A 10948-nucleotide genomic window follows, 5' to 3' on the forward strand; every position below is an offset into this window, starting at 1 on the left:
TACCGGACAAGTTTACAATACAAACACACGTGCGGCTAACAAGGCGAATATGAGAATTTGCGAGAGAAGAATAATTTAAGAGTGGGAAAACTGAGAGAGTGGGATTATGGTGGTGACAGGACAAGGGAGGCGACAGTGATCGGCTGACCCAGGAGCGGGTAACCTAGATAATTTCTTGGCTGTACAGGTGAAAAAGATTTTTTTTATCATCGCTTTCCACAGAAAATGCGAATATGAAACGAAGGGGCATTTTTTCGTGTGCTTGCCGTTCAAAATAACCTCAATCGTCAGTTAGTTTCGAGTAGTTTAAAAGCAACTCGTTAGGCTTTAGGCCTAAAGAAAAATTCCAATTTCACCCTGACCATCCTGTAGCGACCCCCTCTCTTCTTTCGCCTATTTCCCTTTCTCCTGTCTTAATCTATCATTTAAATCTCACTAATGAGGCATTTTTTACCTATTTTTTTTATCTGCAATTAATAGTCATTAATTCTTCTGAAGAATGGATCTGAAGAGCGAAAGTAGCGACCGCATGTGGGAGGTAGGGAAGGCGAGGGGGAGGGGGGGATCTTCAGATTTTCCAGTGTTTGGGTCTGCGCTTAGGAAAACACTAGGACCCAGGTTCGAATCCCACGGCTGGCAAAAGACTTTTTTTTTTTTTTTTTTTTTTTTTTTGCTTAATATTGTCTATCCACCCAACACCGAAAGTTTACATCAGCCATGGGGTGCATTGGAGATTCGAGAAACTTTGCCTTCCTAAGTTCGGTAACTAACTCTGAAACCTACAATTTTCGTTGATAGAATCACCTGCTTAACCTCCATTAATCAAAGGCTACATGATCAATCAAGAGTAAACTTGAGCATTGTGCGCCGGCAATGGGAAATCGACTAATAATGCAACACGCAAATTGCCTTTGTCTACTCGACAATTACAAATCACTGAAAGGTGTCTGCAAAGACCTTTCGGTTCTTAGCTACACTCACGTTTTGGCTTTTTACTTTGCCTCTGTTCCCGTCTCCTTTCTTGCTGCCCCTCTCATTTACTACAGCTGACTTCACAGGTAAATGGCTGCGAGCCCCAGTGCTTGGCTTTATAGCCTAATTTACATGATTCTTTCTTTCATGCTTTATCGTGTTTCCGCAAGCTACGAGTGGACTCAAGCACCTGGCACGTATCTTGAGCCATGGTCTAAGAAAGACCATGTCTAAGAAAGACCACGTCTTGAGCAGTGATTAATTTCCAGACATCATTCAAAGGTGTACATTATATGAAGAACCGTTACTTTAATGCTGTTTTAAATCGGCGGAAAATTCTCTTAGGAACAACAGAAACCACGAAGGTGTCTGCGAGAAAAATGTGGACTTACAAATCTGAAAAAAAGTAAACTATTTTCATCTATTCATGAAAGATTTTTGAGCAGACGAAACAAAGACTTCAGTTTGTTAATATATATATATATATATATATATATATATATATATATAGAAAGATGGTATATATATATATATATATATATATATATAGTATATATATATATATATATATATATATATATATATATATATATATATATATATATATATATATATAATGTATTATAATAGCCAATGACATGACCTCAAGAGGGCATTGGTGGCTATTACATAATTGCATATGTATCTGGTAAAAGTGACCAGTAGATTCTACATATATATATATATATATATATATATATATATATATATATATATATATATATATATAGAATTGAGGCCAAAGGCCAAGCACCTGGGACCTAAGGGGTCACTCAGCGTTTTAATGGAAATTGACAGTAAAAGGTTTAGAAAGGTGTAACAGGAGGAAAACCTCAAAGTTGCACTATGAATCAATTGTTAGGAGAGGGTGGAAAGTAAGATGGAAAAAAAGAATATGAAAGGAGGTACAGTAAAAGGAACGAAAGGGGTTGCAGCTAGAGGCCGAAGGCACGCTGCAAAGAACCTTTAGTAGTGCCTACAGTGCACCGCCTGAGGTGCACTGACGGCACTACCCCCTTACAGGGTATTCAGTCAGTTGCCCCAAGAACTTAATAGATGTGAAAAATCGGTGATATTCAAGACTGCAAAACGGACATATCTATTTAAAGAGTGGGGACGCAACATCCTCGTTCAAGAAACAAAATATAACTGAAAAGTAAATGAGGCCTGCCTGATGGCCCAAATGAGGGTAATATCAAAACAAGAAGATAAGACTATATGGGCTGTGCTTTGAACGAATGCTAAGCAAGGTGGTCGCAAAAAACCGAAAATTCAGATAAAAACTGGAATTGTTTTTTATTATGATCAATTCCTCGTACTCTTAAACCCTCGGAATGAGAAACTCACTACTGTCATATTTTCTGTTTCCAAAAGTCTTGCGTATTGTTATCTAACAGGAGAGTCAGTGTACACTTTCATTCCTCTTATTCTTACCTGGAAGAGCTCATTCCCTCTGGTGGGTTTTCTAGCTTCTTACTTGCAGTGTAATATTCTGATGTAGGCCTAATGTTGTAATTTTCAGTAACGTTTCTTTTCTTTTTCCTAATAGCTCAAGCCCTCTCCTTCTCTGGTCTTGCCGCCAACAATGTTTGGCAGTTCCGTTCTAAAGAATGATTTAATAACCTTGTACCTATTTTTTTTTAAAGTTGCCGTATAGTTGTCGAACTTGTGCGGTTGACATCCCTCTAGCGTAATCAGAAAAATGGAATCTGAGGATAATTAAGAAACCATCAATCACACAATCCAAATTTACTTATGGTTTGAAACCAACACAAGATTTACCATACATCTCCACTGATGAAAGTCCATTCTGGATTAACACTGATTTAATTTTCTTAAAGCTACAGAAAATTAAGTTAAAGTTGTTTAACCCTGGCATATATTATGACCAAGGTGAAGAGCTGTGTTGAGAGAGAGAGAGAGAGAGAGAGAGAGAGAGAGAGAGAGAGAAATATAACAACTTCTGTCATCAAAACTCCTCAACGGCCGTAGTTTTACAGCAGTACAGTCGTCTACGAGACTCACATAATTCGACAACAGACAATCTGTTTGAGCACGTACCTTTTACCGGCACCGACAGGAGCCTGTTCGAGAACCACATCTGTGACGCTGTAGTATTTACTCAAGTCATCGCCGTCTCCACAGAACATCCACTGTAGGTACTGTGAACTGTCGGGATTTTCTTGCGTATTAGCCAAGACCGTGTGGCAGTCATCGTTATTTCTCTTAGGGCTGGACGAAGCGATGGGAGCGCAAGGCCCGTAATTCTTCCCGGACTGTAGATAGAAACCGAGGTAAACCTCGTTACTGCCACATGTGGAGTAACAATCCTCAAGGTTTGCCTTCTTACACCTCCTGATGGGGTTTCCAGTTTGGAAGGGATTTGGCCCAGGTTTGCACAGCAAGTAGTATTCGTCTCCTGGTGTCTTCTCGTAGACCCCAACGATGCCGCCATTATTAGCGCAAGGACTCACACTGTTGCTCGGATTGCTGCGGGTGTCCGTCAGAGAGGCGGGTTTGATGACGCCAGCTGAAGCGGTTGTGATGGTGGTCGTTGATGGCACCTGGAATGACAGAATGGAATTGGCTAATAATAATAATAATAATAATAAAAAAAAATACTGATACCCCTGCTGATGTGCAATGGCTCTGGCAACAGTGATAGTAGCAATGGTAATCATGGATGAAAAGATTTCTACCTGAGGAGATAACGGATAATGGACTACAATAATGACTGCTGCAGCGACATCAACACCAACAATAATGGCAGTGTAATTCTTATATTTATGTTAAACACTGGTCATGATCTAAAACAGTACCTGTTATCTTTACTAGTAAATTCTTCTCGACAAATCTGCGGAGTTAAATTTCCCTGGAAACATGTTTTTTTTTAGACCAATACCACTTTATTACAACACTCATTCTTTGTACATCAGTGAATGCCTCAGAGCTGAATCCTTTACAATGTACGGTTATGGTGAAATATGAATGCTTACGTTTCCTATCGCAGAACAATTTCTTTTTATTCTGAAATGGGAAAAATGCTTAGTAAAACTACAATTTCTGGAAGAGAAGTAACTGGATATATACACCAGCTGATCGTAGTTACGAGTATCAAATGACCAAACCAAACCTTGCCTTACCTTAGCCAGTCAGTCATGAATGGCACTGGTTACCGACTTGAATTAGAAAATGTTCTGTCTATAACTCTATTAAAACAAAAACTTCCTTCCCTCGGGGTTTTATCCAAAACCATAACAGTCAAGCCATCAAAAAATTCAGAAAAAGATTACATGTCATCCAAGGGTGACAGACCTTATAATGTTCGAGGCCCGGGGACGACTCGAACCGGCGAACCCGAGAACCGGGTCCAATGCGCTATCCAATACACCAACAGGAAGCTGATGTATAACGTTTGCATTTTGCCTACAAGAATTTGGGGCTACTCAAATCCAAGGTCCTTGGTCAAATTTTTATGGGTGGATTGGTCGAGCGGTATTGGAGTATGAGAATATGACTCCCTTAGTTTTAAAAGGTATTTTTTAACCCACGATTACCTTGCAGCAAATATTTTTTTGCTTTCTTTCTCTGTCTTGTTATTATAACATTTCATGAAAAAAAAATATTGATGAATAAAATTTCTCTTCAAATCTCCTCCTCGGACATGACTGTGCTTTCATAAACACGAGATGGCAAACTTTGTACTAAAAACTCAAGTAACAGTCTTTTGCAGTTGCTCTAAAGAATAATTTGTAAAAAATATATTATTATAATCCATACTTCCCTTACATAAGTAAAATCCAGTCCTCGCACACGTGACTGAATATGAAAAGATAATTGAAAAGGTTCCATATCTGATATGGTATCAAGCACGACAGAGATAGCTGTTCTTTTTGTTATAGGTATCTAACTTCTCCAACTATGCTGACTATGGAAACAATAATGAAAGGAGTAATAATGATAGATTTAAAAAGATAATAATAATAAATACACTTGCAAATAATAATAAATCATTATTATCAGTATTATAACGAAAACAGCAATAATGATAATAAAAGTTAAGTATCAAGACTCAGTCAATTTAAGCGAATAATATGGTATCGTTACAAAGAAATGATTCGGCTTTGTTCTTATTTGGAGAACAGCAAAAACGTATGAAAATTAATTTACTTATTGAAGAAATAACTGGATAAACGTTAACCATTAACTACACAGTCTCTGCTTAGATGAAAAATATAGTCAAAGGTCATTCATCACGAATAACATTAAATACTTATTCAAAAAACTATATTTCCATTAGCAAGATACATATGGTTAAATTAGCTTTGAATAAAAACTCAAAATGTTCTCTGTCACAGGCACTATAATTTTCCCATCTCTGTCCCCCACAGAGACAGTACTAACCTGAAGTCTGAGCGGAAGCCTTGTTCGAAATCCGAGGACGACTCGAACCAGCGAACTCAAATATCGAGTCCACCACGCTATCCAATACACGAACAGGAAGCTACTTCTACACTTAGCATATTGCCTACAAGAATTGGGTTCTAACACCATCAGGAAGCTAACAATAGACCATGCATTGTGCTTACAAGAATCTGATTCCACTGAAACCCAAGGTTCTTGATCAAGTCAATGGGTTAATTGGTCGAGCAATATTGGATTATGAGAATTCGACTTCAAAACTTTGAAATGAAAATTGTCAGGGACCGGATATTTCGTTTTTGCATTGTCTCTGTCTAGTTATCGTAAATAATTCTTGGGAAACAACAGAGATAAAGCAAGTTTTCCTCTTAAGTACTGTGCTCTTAAAATCTCTCCCTAGGACATACTAAATTCTAAAAATCACATGATGGAAAATTTTGTAAATCTCAAGTATCAGTCTTTTGCAGTTGCTTTAAAGAAACAGGATGGCTCCCTCATTTTTTAAATATATGACTATACTCTTTACTTCCCTCATATAAATAAAATCTAGTTCTCGTACAAAATAACTGAATAAAATATGGAAAAGTTCTAAACAGCAGGGATAGCTGTCCTCTTTGTTATGTATCTAATTTCTCCCAAATATGCTGATCATGATAACAGCAATAACAATAAATACTCATAAAAATAATGAATTATTATGATTATCATTATCACAACAATAATAACATTGATCACTAACATCATCGAATACTTATTTGAATCAAATAAATTTCAATTATTCAAATCCTAGATACCATTAGTAAAATCAAAGTTGCCTAGAGGAACTCTAACTTTCTTCAGTTTAGTTGTGAATTAAATACAATAACTTCAAAGAATTAAATAAGATAAATTTAAACCACTGAGAATTCAGCTCGTGCTTCGTCATTAAAAATATCGTCATAAGTCACTGGCTTAAAACTCAAAATCATATGAACGTTTAGTCAAAGACTAAAGACTTCATAATGTTCCCGTCTCTGTCCCCCACAGTCAGAGGACGATTCGAACCGGCGAACTCGTATACCGGGTCCACCGCGCTATCCAATACACCATCAAAAGGCTATTTGACCGCAGGAAAATTAACTTAAAAGGCAACGCAGGTTAAATCTACGGTCACTCGGGTGTAAGGACTGAGTCGAAGATGCTTCGGTGTTATTCTTTAAACTTAAAGTATATTGCTGGAGAGTGCGTTTTTATTAGCCGATTGCTTAATAAATTCTCTCTTACAAACACAATGAAAACCACAAGATTAACGAAAGATTGATAATAAAAGTTCGAGTAACTTTCCTAAGCAGTTCGCCATCTTAATTTACTTTCTGCAGATAAATATAATACTTATCAGCAAAATAAAACCTAATTTAATTACAAAATATTGAAGGCAAGAAGGGAAAAAGAAGTCTCGTTTTGATGGAGGAACATAGCCATCAGCAACAGTCGATATTTTGTTTTTTTTGTTTCTTGCTACCAATGTTTCAGCTGTCACGACTAAATGGCTTATAATGCCAATATCAGTGACAGAAATCCTTATTTATATCATGACCACGGAAACAATTGTAGGGCGATGATTACTGCAGATTAGCAATATTAATAACAGTAATTTCGATGGAATGGTTACTATAATAGGAAACGAAATACACAATCTATAACAACATTGATACCAACAATTACGAATACTGCAATGATAATGATAAAGCAGAGAAACATTAAAGCAAAGAAAAAAATAAATGATTTGTAACAGCATTTCGAAATACTCAAGATCCGGCATCGATAGCACTTCGCTGTTAATTTCGTTCGACAAATGATTCATGTGAACTTCGGAGAGAAATGTCTGTTTTGGGCAATATTCGGATAATACAACTCGGTACTAATGAATCACTTTCACTTTGTTTCACTTTGTTTGGTTTTATGTATAGCCTTCCACAGGGATGATTAATTCCTTGTCTGACGATCCCATGTATGTTTTCAAAATAAGGTGCTTCTTATATTTTATAAGAGGAATGGCAACGCACGGTGAACCCAAGAAACATTCACTAATTTTTTTTTTTTAGTTTCTAGTCTTTTCTTTCGCAGGCGGTTCAACCACAGAATTTGACGCCAGTGTTGCTTCCTAACCTACCCTTTACTGACCCTGGCAGTTACGACGTCCAATCAATCACTCAATGAGCCTTCTGGAGGACGCCGACCACTCGTCTAAGTCATCCTCCTTAGTACATTCTTGAGAATGAAAAACAGAATGAATAACCGTTGATGATTCAGACCAGTCTAATAAACAAACTTTCCATTGCATTAAATTCATTATAGCTACTTACTTCCCATTTAGAACAAATGAATTTATAGTATCATTGACAACTGGCCAAACTTCGTACTAATTCATTGCGGTTCAGGGGAGGAAGCTCCGGAGTGAAATCATAAAATGAAAGAAATGCTTCTGCAACAAGTCAAAACTGATATAATGTTCCCATCTCTGTCCCCCACAGAGACAGTACTAACCTGAAGTCTGAGCGGAAGCCTTGTTCGAGGCCCGGGGACGACTCGAACCGGAGAACTCGAATACCGAGTCCACCGCGCTATCCAATACACCAACAGGAAGCTGGAAATCCTTTGTAGGATTTACCCACAAGAACGCACCGCCGGTTAAATCAACGGTCACTGGGTTGTGAGGACTGGGCCCCAGATTCTTTGAAGTGACTCTTTCTATTATTTCGTTCCATTCACGTCAATCTAGTAGTTTCGCATAAGGAATATAGCGTGATTAATTCTCTTACAAACGCTATAAAACCATAAAATTAACGAAAGCCTGATAATAAAACTTCGAGTAACATTCCTGAGTTATGAATACTGCCGTGATAATTATAAAAGAAACTACAAAAGAAAAAAACATAAATAATATAATAACAAGAATTTGTAACAGTATTTCGAAATATTCAAGATCTAGTATTGGTACCTGTTCCCTATGAACTTGGTTCGCCAAATAATTCATGTGAACTTCGGAGAAGTGTCTTTTTGGGCAATGTTCAGATAATACAGTTCAGCACTTATGAATCATGTACCCACTTTCCCAACAAACATAGAAAAAATGAACTGAATGGGAACGCAGAGTGAATAGGGAACCGAAGGAACATATTCGCTAAATTTTAAAATGTTATGTCTTTTTTTGCATGCGGTTCAAGCTCATCTGTTAATTTTAATGTTGCTTCCCAAGTCAACCCTTACTGATTATATCACTGTCTGGGCGATAGTGTCAGTGACCCTAGTAGTTACGATGCCAGATAACCCTAATCAATCAATCGTCATTCTGGGAGACCCAGACCAGTCGTCAAAAAAAAAAAAGCGTCTCTAGGTTCCCTGTCTATTTCTATAAAATTCAAGTTCTTAAACGCAGTTTCTTGAGAATGAAACTTGATGAATAAATAAACACGTTCATTAGCCCAGGGCTAATAAACATGCTTGGAAATGGCCTATCTTAGATGGTCACTAGTCATCAGCTGTTTATTTGATTCCCCGCCTAGAATATAAATGAATTTAGAATATCACTGTACAACGGGCAATATTTCAAATTAAATAAACTCTGCTCTAAGATAAGGCTCCAGAGTGAAATCGTAAAACGATAGAAATGCTTCTGCCTCAAAGTCAAAGACTTTAGAATGTTCACATCTCTGTCCCCAACACAGACAGTACTAACCTGAAGTCTGAGCGGAAGCCTTGTTCGAAGTCCGAGGACGACTCAAACCGGCGAACCCAAGTAACGAGTCCACCGCGCTTTGCAATACACCAACAAGAAGCTAGGTGCCATTCGTACGATTTACTCATAAGAATTCAGCGACGGTTAAATCTAAGGTCACTGGACCCACTGGGTCCTGCTGGGGCTAAGCTGGGGCCTAAGTTGTTGTGAGTGACTATTCCGCGTGGCTGCTGGAAACGGCGTCTTTCCTTCATTCAGGTCACTATTAATTTAACATTAATATATAGTCTTATGAATTCTCTCTTGCAAACACTATAAAAAACAATATTGATGAGATATTAATTAAAGTTCTAATAACTTTTGCAAGTATTTTTGTTCAAGGGATCGACGCCATTTAATTTTTTTTCTACATGTAAATATAATACTTCCCTATTACTAAAGAAATAAAAGCCAATTTAATTAGAAAACACTGAAGACAAGAATGGGAAAGAAAAGAAGTCTCCATCTTTGATGAAGGACCATAACTATCAGAAATAACCATTATTTTTGTTTTGTTTCTTGCTACTGATGTTCCAGCTGTCACTACTATCAGTGAGTTACAATATCGATATATGTGACGGCGATCATTATAAATATGAGGACCGCCGAAACAATTACAGGACGATATTTATAACTAATAAAAATACCGAAGATTAGCAATGTTAATAACAGTAATCTCGATGGAATAGTATTTGATGAAAGAAATACGGGAAAAATATATAACCTTATCGACATCAACGGTTACGAATACTACCGTGATAATGATAAAGTACAGAAACGCCAAAACCATCAAAAATAAAATAAATAAATAAATAAATAAATAAATAAATAAAATAAAGAAAACCGTGATCTGTAACAATATTTCGAAATATTCAAGATCAGGCATCGATAGCAGTTCGCTGTTAATTTCGCACGATAACTAATTCATGTGAACTTCTGAGAGAAAAGTCTTTATGGGTAATATTCCGATATTTGTGCAATATTCCAATCAAAAAGATCAGCACAGATAAGTCATGTACCTGCATTCCCAAGAAACTAGAATGGGAACACAGTGAATGGGTAGTTGAAGGAACATGTTCACCAATATTGTTTGGCATACTTTTTTCTTTTAGCAAGTGATTCAGCTTAGTTATCAATTTCATTGTCATTCCCCAAGTCACCGCTTACTGACTATGCCACCTTCAACGAGATGGCGTCAGTAACCCTAGCAGTTACGTCGCCAGATAACCTCCAATCAATCAATCAATCCGACTTCTGTTTATATGATTCACGTTCTGGAACGCAGTTTCTTGGGAACGGGGGAAAAATAATAAACCCGTTGATAATGCAACCCAGGCTTGTCATTGCCTTACCTTAGCTGGTCACTGTCATCATTAGCTACCTATTTAGAAAACATCAATGAATTTAGAGTATCATTGGCCGCATTTCGAACTAATGATGCGAGAGTAAAATCATAAAACGATAGAAGTACTTATGCTTACCAGTCAAATGTGGTATAATGTTCCCATCTCTGTCCCCAACAGAGACAGTACTAACCTGAAGTCTGAGCGGAAGCCTTGTTCGAAGCCCGGGGACGACTCGAACCGGCGAACTCAAATACCGAGTCTACCGCGCTATCCAATACACCAACAGGAAGCTGGAGAGTAGAATGCTGGTCGCTGCTTATCGGCCAGTTCATGAGGCAGTTGTTTTATATCTACAACTATATATATATATATATTATATATATATATATATATATATATATATATATATATA

The 10948-nt window shown here is 37.2% G+C and overlaps 1 protein-coding gene across 1 annotated transcript in view; it reads right to left on the reverse strand.

Moving 5' to 3' along the window:
* Positions 1 to 1761: 1761 nt before the first annotated feature.
* LOC136847392 (uncharacterized) overlaps positions 1762 to 10948 on the reverse strand; it is a 53692-nt gene continuing 44505 nt past the window's right edge. Inside the window, exon 5 of the transcript XR_010855726.1 lies at positions 1762 to 3575. The gene's annotated coding sequence lies outside the window, so the exon portion shown is untranslated. The remainder of the gene's footprint in view (positions 3576 to 10948) is intronic.

Source organism: Macrobrachium rosenbergii, chromosome 2 (assembly GCF_040412425.1).
Source record: "Macrobrachium rosenbergii isolate ZJJX-2024 chromosome 2, ASM4041242v1, whole genome shotgun sequence".
Lineage (NCBI taxonomy): Eukaryota > Metazoa > Arthropoda > Malacostraca > Decapoda > Palaemonidae > Macrobrachium > Macrobrachium rosenbergii.